The 21,022-nt window shown below is 36.5% G+C and overlaps 1 protein-coding gene across 4 annotated transcripts in view; it reads left to right on the top strand.

Moving 5' to 3' along the window:
* Positions 1 to 21,022, top strand: part of CACNB2 (calcium voltage-gated channel auxiliary subunit beta 2) — a 261,413-nt gene that overhangs the window by 75,295 nt on the left and 165,096 nt on the right. The window lies entirely within an intron of this gene.

The raw sequence follows: 21,022 nt of genomic DNA, 5'->3' as shown, positions 1-21,022 counted from the left end.
TTCAAGATAACTTAAAAGAACAGCTTGGGAGCTGGAGAGTGACTATTTTTCTACCTGTTTCCTTAAATCTGGGGCTGAAATGTGAGGAGAGATGGACAGTGTCTCGGAGGAGACAGGAATGACTGAAGCTTGGTAAAAGCGTTCCCTAATTGTTGTCTGCTGACCTCTTCATGCAGTGCTGTGGGCTGGTGCACCGACGGCGAGTACGGGTTTCCTATGTAAGTTTTTGTTTGTATTTGATGCTAACTTGTATGCTTAACTCCTAGTATTTTTAGATGTATGCTGCACCTCAGGCAGGTGTTTTAATGTGTATCTGAGTGACCAACCAGAGCATTAAGTATCTATGAAGTAAATTTTTACATCGCAGAGACATAAGGATTATTTTACCATGTATGAGTTTCTTGTAATCTGTTTTTTTCCTAACTTGTTCATATCAAGAATATGTCATATTTCAAAATAGTCTGGAGGCTTAAAAGACTCTAAGTCTTATGTCCCTTCTGACTTCTGTTTTTAAACTGTCTATGTCTATTTTTCTTGCTAGTAGCTTTGTCTAAGTGGAGTCATTAGAAAAGGACCTCTCTATTTATCCATATATGATAACTGAAAATCTGTTAAAATTATAAACAATTATGGACTGACACAAAAATTATTTGAAAGACCGCAAGGAACATGAAAATCATCTTGTGAGGTAGTTCTTTGAAAAAAAAAAAAAAAAAGCAGTAGCAGTGACAGAAGCATGGCCTGATGATTTGCAGGGTTTGTTTCCGTTCCAGAACAGACTATTTCAATACTCTGGTATGATAAGACTGCTCTGTATTGCAAAATGGCTGTCTCTAATAAATTCCATAAGGAAGGCCAGTGCCAAAGCTTAAGCATTAGTAATGAAAAAGATTGGCTATTAGGTGAAATATGTCTGAACTATATTCAGCCAACATGATAATCTCCGAAGTAATTCACTTATGTTTTAACATTCCATTTCTGTTCTGCTGTTGAATTGTCAGATAGACGTGATAACAAACAGGAGGCTAAAATGATCTGGCTAAGCTGCAAAAGGAAATTGCTGAATATTTGCAACAAGCAGTTTGCAGCTTGTTGTATGAGAAAAGAACAAATATGTATCAGGAGAAATAGTTATGTTTTCAGGAACACTGTTTTTCTGCATCACAGAGAGCTCTTTTACACAACACTTAAAAATTATTACAGCACAAGAAAGGTCATGAATGGGTGTGATCTAAGTCAAAGTTGATGTAGGGGATTGATGGAGAGAATAGAATTATTAGAAAGAAAACAAATCTCACCTTCAGGATAAATTGCAGAGATGTTTTGCACAGCTAATTTGACTTTAGATGTGTTTTGTTCTCAGTGGTGCAACAGTTGATACTGTTCTGTAAGAAGCAGGCAGAAGCATGGAGATTCAGATGAGTTCTTTGTTCAAGTTAGAACTTAAATGGTACAGTAATTGCATACACTGTGCAAACTCCAATGTTTAATTGTAACCCTCAATTCAATATAAAATCAAAACCTGGATGTTTATTATGTGGATACTTATTTGATATACAGCTGTTGCTACTGTTACGCAGAAATAGAAGAATGAATACACTGAAGGTGCTTCTTATTTATTAGCTTTCTCATGTCAGTGGAGTTTAGGGCATATGAAAGCAATGACCTATTGAGAAGCATCACCCACTCTTTCCTTTCCCCTTCTTATTGTTACTTAACAGTAGCACCAGCCACTGTGAATAATGCTATCTAGACAGGATAAAATATTTGCCTATTTGCAAAGTACATTTCACAGCCTAGAAGTGTCAGATTGCTTGCTTGTGAACCACCCAGATATCTACTAGAATTTAGTCTCAGGTTAAACACAATGAACTCCATGAACTCCATCTTTTTTTTGATGTTTATGGGAAATGGAGGGAAAGATGTTCAGTGAATGTCTTATAAAGCACTGAGTAACTTATCTTGTCATGCTTTTTGTGTAAAGGATTTTGTGCAACACTGCTGGGACTTGTGGTAACTAACTCCTTGCAAAAAAAAGTAGTTTGCTCTATCTTATGTCAAATGACTGAAATGGAGTTTGTCTTTGATCTTTTTTGGTCTGAACCCCATTTTGTGAAAGATGACTGTGTTCTCAAATAACTTAATTACAATGAAAATTCTCTCTGTTGCTTGAATCCTTGATTATCCAAACATGTTATTATTGAATTTTTTTGGTGCTCCCTGTGGCATTGGACTAAATGAGGTTGTACTATGTGATTCCTTTGGGATGAAAGCGCTGAAATGAAAGTGAGACAAGATATGACCCTTTCTATTAACACCTGACTCACTGGGGAAAAACATCAGACTTTTATTCTGGGTTATCAGTTTACAGTTCTTAAGTTGCATATGAATTGTCATAGTGAACAATCCAACTTAGAAATTGGGGTTTTTATTTTTAGGGGAGTTTAAGGTACTGTACTTTATGTATCCAAGATTAAATGACCAATAGAGCTCTTTCTGGTCCAGGTCATAAAAACTGTGCAGATCTTGGGCATAATCAATCTTTTTGATGATCTTTTGGGTCAAGAATAGACAGATCACTGCCATTAGTTACATGAGCTCATGTTGTTTCTTTGGAAGAGATGCATTATTGGTGGAGAAGATGGTTGTATCGTATGTTGTTCCTTTCTATGATCTCCCACATGTTAGATTTTCATTCAGAGAAATTAGTCCTGTATCTCTGTGCAGGAGTAAAATTGAAGGCCTGAACATATTGCATCCACCTTTACCTTCTCTCTGTGTCTTGCTGCTATTGGGTGATGTGCAGACTACACAATATTAAGAAGATTAAATCTGGCTCAGGTGTTCTTCCCCGATCACTGACTCTTCCTTCAGTGTGGCATCATTTGCTGCCTACATCCACTATGTTTCCACTCTTCTTCTTCTGAGAGTTTCTTTCTGTGGATGGGTAATCAGGATGACGTGGTGGCTGCTCAATGTGGTTTTTAATATGGTGTGGCATATTCTGCAGCTTCTAATGATAGGGGTTTTTTTAAGGGAGTTATGACTGCATACTAATACCCAGTTCCAGAAATAAAGACACTTATATTGGACATTTTCGTGGCAAAAGCTGGAGATAATTCCAAATAGCATCTTTACCTTATTCCTTTAGTCTTGTCTGTGAGATGGGGTCATGCCATGGTCAGATGAGATCCGCTTGAGGCAGTATGGAGAAGCATCTGTGTGGAGTTCTTGCAGTGCACAATCTTGTCTCTTTCTGGAATGCAGAGTCTAAAACATTAGTTCTAAACATAGGTTCCCAAAAAAATATTTTCACAGTTCTTCCTACCAGCACGTCACAGAACATCTAAAAGCACTGGTGCCTGAAGTCTGACCAATATATTTCAGCTTTCACACTGCAGTCCAATTTATCCACCTGTTGGTCAAGCCTTCAGGAGAAGTTGTGGTCTGATAGAAAGCACTCAGAAATCCGTCCTCAGCGCTCTGATATTCTCTCTGGAATTGTTTGGAAATGAAGGCTGTTTGAACATAGAGTCCATGATATTTCCAGAGTCTGCATGTTTCTGAACAGAGTAATTTGCTGCCAACCACTTTGCCTGACTGTATATACTGTCTCCTGTCGTTGCTGTGAGTGGTCTCATTTGCAGTGATGCAACAGACTTGCCAATGTAGGAAAATGGCTCCTATAACAACTCTGGGGTTGACTCTGAACATTTTATCCATCGCAAATGAAATCAAAGATAGGTACAAGAAGACAGTCCCCATTGTTTCTTGAAAGATTATGAACTTGGAAGTGACCTAATGCATAGCTGGAAGTCACTTATCAGAGCATACACAACAGACAAATCCAAGCACATTGAGCACATAAGTGTACTGCAAAGCATAGTGTACTGCAGAGCTTCACATCTTCTCAGGATGCGGGCATGTTCACAGGGTACATGTTTATTGCCACTCTTACAGCTGCACTAGAAGAAGTAGGTGAGCGTGGCAGGGAGGGCCAACATATAAACTGAATAATTTAGGCAAGCCATAGACTGGAATCTGTTGTATTTTTATTAACAGCTTAAAATTTTTAGGTCTCTGGATTTCTCAACACTGTATTTAATATTTATTTATTTAGTAGTTTGAAAACTCATCTTTATGACTTTTTGAATTTTTGCTTTTTTTTTTTTTGTTTTATTGGTCTTTTAGTACTACCAATTTACTTTTTTGCTTAGCTGAAAGGACTGCTTGAGCTAGTGTGTTTTTAAAGATTTTTCTCAGATATATAACTAATCTGATGAAGCATGGACATGATGTCTGGAAGGCCAATATTCATTACTTTAACTCCAATCCTTAACAGAAGACTATTACAATTCAATATTAAAGAAAAAAAAACAAACAACAAATGAACAAACTAAAAACCCTGTAAACAATGTATTCCAAACCAATATAAGCTTTATTTAAAGATTAGTAGTATGGTATGGCTTGCACTGTCTATTTTTGGTTAATGTAACTAAGGACCTTGGTATGGTTTTGTTTCAAGATGCTTCTTTTCTAATGGTGGGGTCTGTAATTGGAGAGCTTTCTGCCTGCAGCAGTGAGCAGGATCCAGACAGCAGGCCTATTTGTGCTCATGTCTGGAGGATATTTCAAACCTCCTAAGGGAATGTTTTCTTTTTGGTGTCGTTAGATTTGGACTAGGATTTCTTTGTCTGTTCCTCTTGAGACTATAATCTTTTCCATTTATCACTTAATTATGTTTCTCACCAGACCATTCCTTATCATAGTAGATGCTGTCCTTCTCCTTGTTCCTTTTGCTCATTACCTCCCTGTCTCTTCTTTATTGCAGATCTATAGGGTTATTTTTTTCCAGATATAGTTACTTTTTTCCTCTTCTCCACCATGCTTCTCTGATTTGACATGCAGAAATCTTGTTTCACTTTTGCAAACTTAATTTCCTTCTGTTGATATTAGTCCCACTCTTGCATTTTCCGTTCCTGGGACAGCACCTGTCAGGGCTGTTTCTGTGACCCTTAATACCCTCATGGCATCAACCCTAGCTTTGCATACATCCTACTTCTTTTCTCTATTGCTGCTGTTTTCAGATTTAGGGGAAAGAAAGTATAAAGAAGTAATGGTTTTCTGACTATGCAAATTAAATGTCATGTTTTAACATAACGACAATGTGTTTACACCTCAAAGGAATTGGCTGGACCAACAAAATGAAGCCTTTAACTTTTTTAAGTGAGTGGACTGAGTGGATATGGCTGTCATAAAACTGTCAGGGAGCAATTCATAATGATTGGATTTAGGGGTTACTTTCTGTTATTTAAATATCTATCGAAATTTCTTTTGCATCTTTACTGTATCCTACTTTTTTATTTGGCTTTGGTAGTAGGGGAATAAAACAGTAAGTGAATAAAGTGGAATAAACTGGTGTGGCAACATTTAAAGAGCAGTATTTGAAACTCAGTAATTGCCTAAACCAGGACAAAATTTGCACTCCTGAAATTAAAGGGAAATAAATCCGCTTTACCTGTATTTACCCTGCTACTATTGGCTAACAGCCTATATTAATTATGTTGGGGAGTGTTCCTGAAGCTAAACTGTTTCAATTGCAGTTCCCATCCTTCCAAGTGAAAATCCACACATTTGCTTTAATTGTTTTGATTTTTCTTTTTTACATATTAGGTGGTCATAATTTCTTATTTTTTGACTCCTGTGACTCCATTTAAATAATTGCATACCATTTTAGTAGCACGGAGTTTGAACTACGAGGTCTCTAAAGAAATAAAATAAGAATATATTTCTTGTCTCACTTCTTTAAATTCTTTCTGCTCCTGCGTTCCCTAGGTACGACCTTTGAATTTAATTAACTAGCAAAAGGGGCTTCTATTGAAAAACTTCCTTACATTTAGGAGAATTAAATGGAACATTTACAGCTCATTGTGTTCTCTGAAGTAAAATTATATAACAATATGGCTGGCGGATAAAATATTGTGACAATACGTGCAGTAAGGGCCTGCTCTCTTTTATTTTATATGTAATATAACTGAATAATCAGTTTAAAGTATTTAAGATTTCAAGTCAACAGTAATATCACAATTTTAATATACTGAAATAAATCATTAGAGAACCACGTTTTAGTTATTTTTGCCTATCCTCATCTGTTAAGGCCCAATTCATATTGCCACTGGTAATCCTTTCAATAATTGCTGAACCAGTGCATTATTTTGTTACCCTCTGCTTATTTGGGTGTATCAAAGTAATAACATTATTTGCATTGTTTCTGGCATGAAAAGCTCAGACTTGTGAAATGAGACTTCTTCCCTCATAACCTCCTTCTCCTGTACCAGTATCACCCTTAACTTTGATTTTATGCACATAATTTTAGAGTTCTCCGAGGCTGTATTTTAAATATGTTGGTCTTAAAAAGGTTATGTATTTTCTGAAACTTGTGTTATATTCATGAAAATAAGTTGCAAATTTGTAGTAAGTCATACACTTAGAGCACTCTATGCCCTATTAGTAGTCTCCTGGATGTAGTAAGTGGGAATCTGGACTTATAAACTCTGTCTACAGACCCACCGGTGCTTTGTCATATGAAATGGTGGCTGTGGACAAATCATGCTGGAAGAGGCCTGAGGTGCTTCCTTTCCACAGAGCTATGATTCTTTGATGGAAGGAGTTCCCAGTAAAATATAACCCCTTTTTGTCCTTAGTTTCTTTTCAGCTCACAGACTGTTTACCCTTTGCCTTTTCTCTGACTTCAAACACAGTGAGCTTTGCTAACCTCACTTGGTAGAAGAAAGGAGAAAAACATTTTCTAGTCTTTTATTGGTTTGGGTTTTGTATTCTCTCTTGACTATCTTTTTCCCCTTCAACGTTTATTTTTCTTTTTGCTCTTAGTGGTTGTAATGTCCTTGGATATAGTGCTTACTGACCTCAGTGGTGGAGGAGATATATAAGTATTCTTGGCAATTTTAATACATTTTCTTATGTTGGCATTCCGTAACAATTTTATGAGACTGTGAGGTCATGATAAATTAACTGGCTGTCTTACAATACTAATTGTGTCTCCTGATTCTCTGAGGGAGATTGCCATGTTTAATGGCTTTCCTACTATATTTAAGCTAAACTAGAGTGGCTAAATTAATAACTTACTAAAAAGGATGTGATGAAAATTAAAAAATACTTCTAAATTTGAAATTCAAAGATAGATTTGGTGAAATGCTGAACATTGCAAGTTGCTACAATGAGCAGAAAATCTTCTGAAGAAAGCCTTGCTATGGGTTTCATGTGTTAAACATCTCCTTCTGGCAGAGATGGTAAAGGAAAAGGGAGTTGTTGGTTAGTGAAAGAAAGAAGAAACAGAGAGGGTCGAGGTCAAGGTCAAGAGAGAGGCCAAACAAGATTACTGAAAGAACATAAGTTCCTTGATTCACCGTAAAAGAGCTGAAAGAACCTATTTTGTTTAATCAGTGGGTTAGCGTGCCCTTTATGTGTGGCAGAAAAAGAAGCTTTTGGCTTTGGTGGAGTCCTTAAAAAGTTTTCCTAGTCAAGACAAGACAAAATGAAATTAGGGATGAGAGTTAAGGACATGTTTTGGTTTGCATTGGTTTGGACACATAATTTTCACGTCAGTAAACTAGTTCACTTGTAGATCTGTTTTATATGTTATTCTTAGTCACACCTACTTGAACACTCTTCCTGGGTACAGTATTGCCAGGACTGTCTATGATGTAGATGTTAATAACTCTGATGGTTACAGTGTTATCTTTTCTGTCCAATTCAACCAAGCAGGCATTGCTGTGAGAAACAGGTTATTCATGAAGCTATGACAGGAGGTAGAAGGCCCTTTTTACTGAGCATGCTGTATTAATGGTTTATGCCTGCTTTTTATTTAAAAATAACTAGTCATCAGGGACGAGTAGTTTTTACACATTGTTCCTCTAGATGGAACCACTCTGCTGCCTCTCTTGGCTGAAATAGTGTTTGTTTAACACCCGAAGTAACCACTGCATCATGCACTTGCAATTGTGCATCTAGGTTCAAGTGCAAACACACATCTAGGAGCATACTGTGTGCAATTACAGGCATGATGTGAAAGAAAGAATGCTGTTGGGATTTGTGTTTTCTACAAGTAAATAATTTGAAGGTAGTGTTTGTAAACTTTGATCTGTTAGACAGTACTGAAAATTACTATGCTTATGTGTATAGTGACCTACTTATTCTACATCTGGTGATATGCAATAAGATGCTTCATCTTGTCCCTTGTCTCTGTAAAGCCTGTTTGAGAGTTTATGACCAGACTGTTAGCAGTAACACTTATCTTCTTCACATTTTATGTTCCTTTTTGTTTATGAAGCTTGATCTTTTATAACAGGCATTGATACCTCTGTTTTCAGTACAAACATCTTGCTTAATTTATTGCTTCTCTTGTTTCCATTTTTTTCCCCAGAATCTTTCCCAGCTTTCCTTTTCTTTACTAATAATTCTTCCATATTTTGTGATTATGTGGGGTTCTTTTTGGTAAGTTGTTTATACAACTTTATCAAGGTTTATCTGGTTTTATCTGACTTGGAAATAAGTGGGTCCATTTAACTCCTATCTTCTCAGTTGTAAAAGTGAGCTAAATTTATTAAATAGTATACTCTTCATGTTTTTTTTTATTGAGTTAGTCTGGGAGCCACATATTTTACTGAAACTGGATATTTTACAATTTCTAAGAGCAACATTTATGGGCAAGGCTTTGCCTACTTTTTTTTACAGGCCATGTAAATGATTCAGAAGACAAACTAGTCTGATTAATTATCTGCCTAGTCAGAATCAAATGTAGTAAAAGATTGTCCAAAAGGGAAGAAAGAAAAAATGTGATATAGTTAACCTCATGGGTTTTAGACCTCTTTTTCATCCAGAATATTGAAAATGAGCTAAAATAGCATGGCCCTACACAAAACCAGCACCAGTAAATAAATATGAAACTAATGGTTCTTGGTTCCCAGCAGATAAAAAGGAAATGCTTAGTCATACAATTGCTTTAAGACTGTATCTATTGGTTGATGCTACCCTATCTGTCTTGAGAGTAGAAAGAAATGTGGCAAAGGATTATTATCCATTTTCTAGAATCTCTGGTACAACATAATAATATTAAAGTAGCAAGTGATGAAACATTGTTACTAACCTATAGCTTTTTAGAGAAAAAAAGTACTGTATAACAGTTATGTTGTCAGGTCAATTCTTGTATCTTGAATTTTCCAGCTTTTGATAAAACATACCAGAGATATGCCAGTGTTCATTTATCATTATATTAGAAGAACTTGTCTGCAAAAGTCCAAATGCAAGGCTAGATGTGAGCTTAATCTAGATTGTATTTGTCTCTAATAATAAACTATTCGAACTGGAAGAATTACAGAAAGGATAAAGAGAAATTAAGAGAGGATGCCAAAGAGAAGAATTCAACAGACCTGAAGGAGGTTTATCCATGTGTATAGAAAAACTAGATGGAGAGGGTTCTTGTATATGGAACATTTTCTTAAGGAGGAAGTGGTTAATGTTGTTATGAACTAGTGCAATTACTTCATTAAAGATATATGTTTATATGTATATATCTGCAAACACAGTACCATAATTTAAGTAATATGGACAGCTGAATTATTACTTTAATAAAACTGTGTTGTCTAATGACTGCTGGTAGTTGTTGAAGTATTGTTATGTTTGATCTATTGAATCAGCAATATGCCATGATCTGTTAAACTTATTTATATTTTACTAATAGTCAATCTATACATGGGATAATATATTTGTGTAGATTACATATAGATTACAATACAAACCTTAGGAGAAGATGACAGGTGCAACAAATTACTAAAGGGCAGGAAAAGGACAGAAGTGTTACCCTGAATAAGGCAAAGAAATGTTCATTAAACCAGGCAAGTACTTGAGATGATACCTAGTCTAAGGATATATTTGCATCTCTGAGGAAACAAAGCAATATTTATTTTGACAGGAACAATGACCATGCTGTTTTGTAAATCAGAAGGAAATAAATTAAGACTCAGTGACAAACGTTGAGGGGTACTTCGATGATCAGATTAGTTATAAAATGGTAAGTGCTTCACCAAAAAGAGGTGCTTAGTGAGGGTTGCAGCCTGAGGGTTAATGTCTTCATAAAAATTTTTAACTGCTTTGGAAATTGTAAGGAAATATTTTTCTTATTGTTTTTACCTTGACCTGGCTTGTGTTAGATGTTGGAAAGCTCCTGGGTGATAACATGCCTTGTCGAAGCCTATAGCAAGTCAAATATCCCTATATGCATTCACTGCTATTTTAAGTAATATTCTGTTTTTCCAGTGCATCCTCAAGAGTGTCTAATACGATCTGCCCTAGAAAAAGGTGTCCCAGGGTCAAGTAAGTTTATGTGTCCCAGGTGTTTCCCAGTCACTGGTGGGAACTGAGATGGCAATGTTTAAACAGGTTTCCAGTGAGCTTGCCAAAAACCAGTTTCAAACAATTTTCCATTTTTTATTCTATGGTGATGCACCCTCCCATCTATATGGAGTAGGATTGTTTTTAAATAAAACACCTCCTCCTCCAGCCCTCCCACTCAAAAAAAAAAAAAAAAAAAGTCTTCTGAGGAAACCTGGAGGACTGCACAGCAAATCTCTCTTGGTCTGAAGTGCAGTGACCTGGCTCGCGCTTGCCATTACCAAGCTCCTGCTAGCTGTGGACACAGTTCTTCTGTGGGAGACCCTTCCTCCAGGCATACATTTGCAGATGGTGTTTTGTGTTTAGACCAAATATTTACCCCTTATTTTATGCTCATTTTTTTAATTGCTTTGGATTCAAAGAAATAAGGCATCGTCTCATAACGTTTTTGTACTAGTACTGGTATTTATGGTTAAGGAGTTGACCCCAATCATAGCTATAGCACTAAGTCGGATGAAGTGATCCCTGTAAATTTGAAAGAAAAATGCCAAAGTACTGTAGATTGAAATAAACTTCAGACATTAATTGATGTAACTTTATCTCACAAGAGAGAAATTAAAAGGAGACAGAACAGAGAAGATAAAAACTCTTTCCAGTAACAGTGGTATTTACCTGTGGTACAGGCAGAGTTTGCAGAGATGGTTTTTGTTCTGTAAACCCTCCGCAGTCACTCATGGCTGAGCTCTGGCTGGTTTCAGAGGAAATCTGTCTGCCTTCATGTACAAAGTTTGCTCACAGTAACAGCTGTTGTTGTGAGGGTCTGTCAGAGGAACACTGAACAGAAATGCTTTCTATATCCTTTTAGAAATGGCATAATTATAAGCAGAAAAAAACCCACAAGTCTTTGTTTTCCTAGATATTTTGAAAGTACCAAAGGGATAGTGTAGATGTTTTGCATTGGGAAAGTCATATATATTATAGAAAAAAATACACTTAGAGAACATGGATGGTATATAACACTGAAAAGTCATCTTATCACTATTGCAGTAAAAAAAAACAACAACAACCAAACAAAAGTTGAAAAAGTTGTTCAAGAACAGTTCAACCAGCTGGAAATAAAAATTTTGTAAAACTGCCAAGGTCGATGAGACCCAAAGCGATTTGCTTATTAAATTATGGTCACATGTTCATGTGCCTGTGGGTTGTGTTTAATTTCTGTACTTTCATGCTGCAAAATTGAAAGCATGCTAAAAAGGACAAATTGGATCATGAAATAAAACTCCCATTTGCAGTCATTTCTTTAGAGTCTGGGTTCTTTTTTTGTGTGTGTACTTAGCAAGTTTCTAGGGTGCTCTCCAAATACAAAGTTGTGTGTATCGCAAACTGAAAGAAACTTGTCTGTCAGTTTGTCATCATATGAAGTGTGGATTTCTGATCTACAAGGTGGAAAAGTAATTTATTTTAGTTTTTCTGTTAAAGTAAATTATTACATTGTGGTTCCTTGATTTGATGTAGCAAATTATATAGGTAATTCTTCATATAAGTGACTACGTTATTGAAGTAAATACAAAACTTTTACCAGTGCCGGGGCAGGAAATGGCCTTTCCTGTGCAGGAGGAGGAGGATGGAGGGATGCCACCTCTTCACTAGATTAAATTGAAGATATATTGTAGCCTCAGTGTTACATGTTGTGAATCATGTTGAGATAGAGGTTAGGTTACAGACTTTATAATAATCTCTCTCATTTTTAATTCACATAAGCACTTTTGGTTTGCAGAGGAGGTCTGTCCCACTGGCTCTGCTCTCAGCTCTGGACCTGCTCTCTGACACCATTCGTAACCCAACACTTATCTTAGCAGGCACTATAAATTGCTGACCATCATTCTGCCACGTGATAATCTCTATTGCTTTCTTTCATCCATCGGTGCCCAAGATGTGCTCCTAACCTCAGTCTGCTGCTGGAACATTTAATTCAGTGCGTGAAAGATGATGCGATTTGTGGCTTTTTTCCAGTACAATACTTTTGATTATATTTGATTTTGTTTGGCAGCCCTGGAGGATAACCTGTATATGTAATGCATAGATATTACCTGGACAAGCTGAACTTACTTTAATTACCCTTGCTTTGTCTTCCATCTCTGCCTTTTCTTCTCAAAGCCTCTGGTTGACTTTAACTATAAAGGTACTATAAGCCAGAGCCAAGCATTTTCCCTCGATCCGTCCTGGACTGGTTGTCCAAACCACACTTGCTTTCTTCCCTGAATGTAGATGCTAAAACATGAGAAGTAGACATACAGATCTATTGTATCATTTTGTTTATAGTAAATATAAATAGGTATGAGAAAGGTGAGATCAAAAAAGGTTGTACAAGCCAGTATCTTTCTTGACTTATGGTCTTCAAGATCGCAAATATTGTCGCCTTTGATTTTAAGTGCATGTTTTGGAGCATTTTTTGTTCTGAAATCCTTGCTTCACTGTATGTTGCTTGTTCCTGAGGAACAATTTGACATAGTAGAACAGATTCTGATTGGTACTGGCTTTTCAGTGATGATTTCATTGATTAAAATACAACATTGTGTGAGTTGAAAATGAAACTGTCTCTGTGGAAGGCTTGCATGGTTCTAGTATTGATTTTGAATATTACTGCTCTGAAATTCATTGCTTATTTTTAGCAGTTTGGGCTTGAGATGCTTGATGATGTTGTATAACAACAGAGAAGAAAATCCAATGTTAGGAAGTCTGAATTCTCCTATGATGTATATAATACAAAAAAAATCCAAAATAAAACAGTTGAACATTGAAGAAGTTTAGCACCCTGTCAAACACTGAATGTGTGACTGAAGGTTTTATAATATCTATTATTGCTGTAGTCCAGCAATATTATATATTGTATGTAGTCCAGCATATTTGGCTTTTCAGTTAGAGAATTTTCAATCGGTACAAGAGATGGCCACAGGAAAATAGTGTCATCTGATGGTTTATTTAATTAGGGTTAGAGGTAAAGACAAAGTTAAAATAAATTTTTGTTTCCCCGAGCACCTTTATACTCTCCCATGGCTTTGCTTATGTGTGTACAATGTTCCAGTTATTTTGTTAGGTAAAATATTTCTAATGAGTCATCTTGGTTTCTTTTGTGTGTGTGTGTGTTCTGAAGGAACTCTTGGAGTAGTCATAAAACAAAGAAAAGAAAAATAAAAAGGAAAATATTCAAGTAATCATGCCAGTAAGTCATAGTAAATGGTATTACCCAACTATGCAAGTGAACAAATGGCAATGAAATGCGTTTATTTAATGTAAATATATTTGGATCAAATATGCATGCAAAAGGGTTGGGGTAGTAGATTATGTAGTGTACTCAGTCTGCTTTTGTTTTCCTTCCGTAAGAACTGAACAAAACTTTTCAGGCATGTAGAAAAAAATAGTTTTTAAAAAGTCATAAATACAAGAATTTCTATCGCTCACCAAGGCTTGAGAAATTTTGTTTTATCTGAATAGAATTAATATATTACTACAATAATTGATACCTTTCTTAATGTTTTATTCTTCCGCGGAAAAGCTTGATTTTGCTTACCATTCATTATTGATTGATGCTTCTGATTATATTACTTTGTGATTTCAAGTACAATTTAGTATGTGACACTCAGCAAGTATTAAATCTAGTTCTTTGAGTATTTTTAGTATTTCCATTATTATTTATATGTAATTAAACAAAATACCACTGAAATATTCCATTTACGTACTGTTTGAGCTTTCCTTTGCTGTAAGCGTGTCATTAATTTTCTACTTCTAAATATACAATGTGAACTTTTCAGTAACCTCAAAAATATCACGCAGAAGCTTGTAAAAATCATACTTTCTGGTTTCTGTTTCTTTTGATGAACCTCTTTTTTTACACATTTCTGCATTATTATGAATGTTTATTAACATTTAACATTATTTATGTTTGTGCTTTGTACTACTGAATAGTATAGATATGAGATTGTTATTCTAGCGACCTTAGAAACTAACTACTGGAAACAGATACTGCATGTTGTTAATATCCATATAATTTCTTTCTGTTCTGAGATACATAATCCCTGTGTCAGCTGCAGTATCTCAGATAATATATTTTGAAAATACAAATGATCGTTAAAACCTTATGACAGCTGCTGAAGGATTATTTTTAAATCAGACTTCGAGCTATCTGAATATTGGTTGGTTTCACAGATTTGTAGTTAGGGTGATTCTGAGTCTCTGTAAATCCATCTCATTTTTTTCCCTGCTTGCTTGGTGGCAGCCTCACCTTGTTACCTGACTCATCCTTTCATCCCAAGACATTGGCTCTGAAATTGCGCAGCTTGGAGGATTTCTGTGACCATAGTCTTTATTCCAGAGGAGGGTTTTTTTAGAATTGGGTTAGATGAAACAAACTGATCCTTTGAGGAACACTAGTTACAAGTGTCATTCAGAATATGCTGTGGGAGGCTGCCTAGAGCAAGGGGTCGATCTGCTGCTGTCCTGTGTTTCACTGTCCAAATGGAGTGGTAGCAGCGCTGGTGGCTGGGACTGACAGAAGTGACCGTGTGGCTGGGAGTCAGAGGAGAACGGTGGGGAGACTGGGAACTGGGCTGTGCAGTCACGAGTCATTTGGTGGCAGGGAGGACATGACCACCAAGATAAAGAGCTGGCAGGAACAGCAGGAGGAGGGGACAGTGCCTAAGCTGCAATATCTTTCTGGTGTCAGTAAGCAGACAACCCTGTGCCTCACCCTTTCTGAAGACCTGGCCTATGTGAAGAATAGCAATTATGGTTTGGACTCATCTGGAGTTGATATTCTGGCTATCAAATGAAAAAAAGAGTTCCATCTTCCCTCACAGACGTCTTTTGAAAATGTCCTTATCAAAGTTGGTAAAACTAATAGATGTTGCCGTGGCTGTACAAGAAATGCAGCCTCAGAAAGGAGGTGATGCATGATGAACACATGTGGAATATGTCTGTCATTTTAGGTTTATTGTTCAGCATGATTCATCTGATGAGTACCTTCTGTTTTCTACAGTGACATCTGTGCCCTCTGGAATTAAAGATTGTACCAAAGGTCCTACATATAGTGGGGCTAATTTCTGGACTTTCTAGTCTTGTTAGCATCTAAATTTTAAGCTCTTATTGGCTTTTAATTCATTATTTTTTTACAGTAGGAATTTTTACTGCATCATATTGGCACTAAATTGGCTGCTTTAAGTAAAATTCAGTATTTCTAAATCCTTCTGTGTGAGGGAATGGATTTAGTTCATTTTACTTGAGCACATGTCTGGTAAGCCATGTGCAGCTGCTGCTCTAAAATTCTGTGAACTGAGTTAATACTAAGAAGAAGGAGAAAACGCAAATGCCAGCTGTTTTCCAGCTTGTTTGTGTAGGAACAAATTTATGTTTATTAGCACAGTATATAGGGGCAGATCTGATCTAAACCGTTCTACACCAGTGACAGTGCTACTATAGGGTACCTTTGTGTTTGGTACTAATGTAACAAACCCTGTACTTACATCCTCTAACTTTCAGAATGGAATAAAGTCATTAATTTCTCTGTAAAATATTTTCTTTTTCTTTAATATGTCTAGACATGGTATATTTGAAACAGAACTTTTCCTAATAAATTCTTAATATGTCACTGAAAATCTTTCTTGTACTTTTTAGTGTTTTACTGCAGAAAGTTGCTGCACTGCTGTATGTATGTCTATCCAGTCAGATACCCTTTTATTTCACCTGTCCAAGTACTAGAATATGAACCTTAGCACGCTTATTGAAGGCAGCCATCCACAGTTTTATTTGAGCCCAAACCACTTAAATGTTGAATATGGCTCTACAGGTAGATTTCCTCCAGAGGACGCTATTGTCGTCATGTTATGGGACCTGGAATAGAGTGGTGTGTGTTGCGATGGGCACTTCTTCCATAGTATCCTGTCCATACTAGTGTAAGGGCAATGTGTATCATACATGGACTTCTGGAAAAGATGTGCTGGCTTTTTGCTGTACTGGTAGTACGCTCGCTTCATGTTTGCAAGTTGGCATCTAAATAGATTCACTAACTCAGATTGGTTTTTTGGGGATACACGTATGATACATTAAAACTATAGAAACTGAAAATTCAGCATGCAGGTGCTTTCCTTTAGCATTTTGGAAAGCCCAGAAATTCTTACATTTTGACTCATTTACAGGTAATTTTATTAAGTAGAATTGAGATTACTGCAGTGGCAGCTGTCATTTATGTTACATAGCTGATTTAAGTTAATGTTTCTTTTGCTTTATGTATAGAGGATTGTGCTATTTCTCCTCTTCCCAGGACTAAAATGGGATTTGTACTCTTCTGGGCCCCCTCTTCCCAGGAATTGGCTGCAATTGGCTTTAGGCAGACTTTCCTCAACCTGGTTCCTATATCAATTATACGTTGATTGTACTATGAATCCAGCAAAGATGGCCAAAAACCACAGGTTTGAGTCTGTTCAGGGGGCTTCAGGTTGCTCCTGCTGACATCAGTTTACTACTTTCACTCCATTGGAATCGGTTGAATTAGAGAGAACAAGAACATATGAAACAGGTATTGACTGTTTAATGTTATCTGCTTGATTCTTGACCAGTGGAAAGCAAATTCGCTCTTGAAGTTATTTTTCCATGCTAAGAGCGAGTTGTTTCAGAATAACGTTGAAATTTTCTTTTATTTATTTCTGTCATTTTTGTCTCTTTTGTTCTTCCCTAGTGTCTTTATTGGGCTTTTTTAAACATTACATGCATGTATACCATCATTTTATAGTCAAAGTCAGGTAGAGGGGAATAACAAAATTATGTCAAAGTCTTTGGGAATTCTCTTGCGATATTCGCCTGTGTTACATATGTATCAATAATTATGCATGCATACTATAAATATCAAATGAAATAGATGTTTTGTCACTATAAAAAAAGGAATGTGTTGTCAGTTTCCTAATGCTAACAAAACCACATGTAAGATGAAAAAATGTATTCATCTCACACAAGTAATTCATATTTTATCAGAGATCTATTCCAGTGATATTAAGTACAGAGATCTATAGCACACAGTTATTCATACTGTATGCACTCTTCTCTTTGGTACATATTAGAGTACATATTAGATTTTAGATTAGAAATGTTTCAGTAGAAATGATTGGATAAAATTACCATAGTCTTCATTGGTATTGAAATAAAATCCCATGCATTTAAGTAAATGCCTCTAACTGGAACAAAAGCACAACCTAAAAAGCTTTTCCTGATTACATGTCACTGATGAATGGAAGGCAGTTCCAATCAGTACTTAGTGTTAAAGCGTTCAAGACTGGCTTGTACTTTATTGTCTCTGGACAGTTTTAACTCACAGGCTTTGTTCTATGGCATTTTGAAATATATTGCTTGTGCATTGGCATCTGTGGCTTATGCATGTTTTGATTTTTATTTGAAGGGGGGAGGACTTTATTTGGCCATCTTAATTATACCGCTACCTCAGAGAATTTTTACTCTTTCTGCGTTTCAGTGTCATTTTCAATTTATAGTTTCTTTATCAAGAAAAGGAATATTTATCTTTTCTGTATGAAAAGGCAAAACATCATCGGTACAAAGTATTTCTGTGGTTAAGACTGAGCCAGAGATATTTCCTCTGACTTGTTTCAATCAATACTCAACATATCAGGTATTTTAATAAACCTCCCAGTGATGCAACAGCTTGTCTAGACAGGGCAAAATCGTCTTAGGGGAACTGCATAAAACCTGAGCTTCTGTTTGCCATTATGTGTCTGTTAAACTGCTATTTCATGAGTGGCTGTTTAATGGCTTGCTGGCAAGTAATTCTGTGGTCAGCATGAACAACAAGGAGGGCAGTTGATATCTTTGATATGTGACTCATGTAAAGATGAATCCAAGAAGAATGTGCCTCACCGGTGAAAATGAATGAGTTCTGAAATTGAGTATAGTTATTCCATATGCCCTATGAAAGAACAAGTACAAGATTTTGGAGAGTCTCTATTACCCAGAAGTACTACATAATTTAGGAAGATGTATGGAGGTGTGCATATACCTGTATGTGAATCTTCAGATTTTCCTACCTGACTGGTTATGCAATTAATAGAAAAAAGGAAGTACATGAGCCTATATTGTAACACTGATCTTTGTAATTTTCACTGAAACTTTCAAAATCGGTAGATTTAGTAAGTGTTTTCCCCCTTTAAAGGATGTTGTGAAAAGCACTAGTGCGATTTAGGGGTACAAATATCCAGCTTTGAGCTTTATTGAAGAAAGCAAGTTTAACCCACTGTTTTCTAATGTTGTCTTCCCTGGAAAGTATACTGACCTGTGATTTTTACAATCTAAGTCCTACTGGCAGCGTACAGTAGTATAGTGTTTCAAAATTTTGTTCTGTGTTATCCAATACATTCTGTATCTCAATACATATATGAGAAGGCTAGAAACTTTTTAAAAAATATAGACAACATTTAATAGTTGCGTTCTTTGTAATTTTTATCAGAAGTGAATTACAATTTCCTTAACTCTGGCGAGATTTCTGCCTGCCGGATTATATTTCAACATGTACACTAGAATAACGATGTTTCTCATAAGTGAAAACCCCACTGTTAAACTACCCAATAATTCACACTGTCTCAAGTAGCTTGTTTTGCTTCATCAGCTTCTAGAGTTTAGCAGCTGCTAATTTCCAATATACAAATCGAGGTTTATAGATTCTTCTAGCTAAAGGTGTTGATAAGCCAGTAATGGATAGTGCTTCAGCTCCATGAGACTGGGTGGACTTATTAAAAATAGGGGGATCTATTAAAAAACTGTTGGCATACAAGCCTTCATTCTAGCATATGCAAAGCAGAGTGTACTAAACTTGTTCTTGTTACCTTCAAAATGGACTACAAATCTGCAAAGGTCTGTAATTATTTTGAAATCAGATGGTTATTTCCACTGGAAAATATAAGCGGTTTGCTTTTCTGGCTGTCCCAGTTAGGGTAAATAGTTTCTGGAGTTTCTTTTCAAATGAAAAGGTTATGCTGGCCTCTTGGAAAGGACCTTATTATTTCTTTAATACCTGCAAGCAAATTTTGGGCTGTCCGTAAATTGAATTTGTGGAATCATGAACTCATTGCATTTATACAAATACATTAAATAATAAGTGTAAAGTAACAGATGATGCTTGGGGCTTAATCTACGTCTGTATCATGAGTAGATAATATTATTAAGGTATTATTTAGGAATTCCTAGAAAAATGTAATGTTTTAGTGCAAACTGAACCTATATGTCTGTGTTTCACATTCGCAGTGTTTTTCAGCTGGACTTAACTGAATTTTATACCTTTTTTATTTTTTTATCATCTCACCTCCTTACATGTTCTGTTCCACTAATCCCCTTTTGTATTTAATTTTTTTTTCATCTTTTCAAAATTCAGTACCACAGTTTTATGATGGCAATATAATTATGTAATATGTCCTACTTTTTCTACTTGATCAGATGTGTTTGCATTTAAATAAATCATAGAATCATAGAATGGTTTGAATTGGAAGAGACCTTAAAGATCATCCAATTCCAAGCCCCCTGCCATGGGCAGGGACATCTCCCACCAGACCAGGCTCCCCAAGCCCCCATCCAACCTGGTGTTGAGCACTTCCAGGGATGGGGCAGCCACAACTTCCCTGGGCAACCTGTGCCAGTGCCTCACCACTTTCATGGTGAAGAATTTCCTCCTAATGTCTCGTCTAAATCTGCTCCTCTCCAGTTTATTACTATTCCCCCTAGCCCTATCGCTACAAGCCTTTGTAAACAGTCCCTCCCTAGCTGGAAGGTGGCTATAAGGTCTCCTTGGAGCCTTCTCTTATCCAAGCTGAGCAACCCCAATGCTCTCAGCCTGTCCTTGTATGGGAGGTGCTCCAGCCCTCTGATCATCTTCATGGCCCTCCTCTGGACCTGTTCCAACTATTCCATATCCTTCTTATGCGTATATATATATGAATATTGTTCAGGCAGGTCATTTTCTTTTACATTTAATGATATGCTTTGAAAAAAGCACATTTGAATTAGATTGTGAGTTGCATAGATGCCAGCAGTAGGATTTGCAGGTGTTACCCCAGGGAAGGATGATATTTCTAACATGTTGGGTACTTAGACACCATGAGTTGTGCTTGTACTAGATCCACATTTGAGCAGGAACAATCAGGTATAGAGTACTATAGGTACATCATGCTGTTCTTTGAAATACTGTGTTTTCTGGTGAATCCATGAGACTCCAGCAAACTCTTCCATCTGGAAGTGGTTTGAAACATTTCCCTGTAAATTCATGCAGCTATTAAAAACAGGATCCCTTTTCACTTTTCAAATGCTCTGCAGCTGCGTTTGGTTTTACTGCAACGTTTCTCTTAAAATGGACTGCTCCAAATGCTCTCATGCTGTGCAACGAAGCATGAGTATTTTGCAAATGGTACTGGCCCGCGTGCTGAGTGAGGAGGCAGAGGTCTCCCTGTATAATCCGATTTCAATCAACTCACTCTAATCACTACTGATAGTTGCAAAATTTAGCCTGGATCTAGCTTTGGTAATCTAGATTGACAGGAGGTAAAAGTAAAGGGACAGAAGGGCAGAG

This window comes from Phaenicophaeus curvirostris, chromosome 6 (assembly GCF_032191515.1).
Source record: "Phaenicophaeus curvirostris isolate KB17595 chromosome 6, BPBGC_Pcur_1.0, whole genome shotgun sequence".
NCBI classification, from domain to species: Eukaryota; Metazoa; Chordata; class Aves; order Cuculiformes; family Cuculidae; genus Phaenicophaeus; species Phaenicophaeus curvirostris.
Note: the sequence above shows the minus strand (reverse complement) of the source record. Positions and strands in the feature narration are given on the sequence as shown.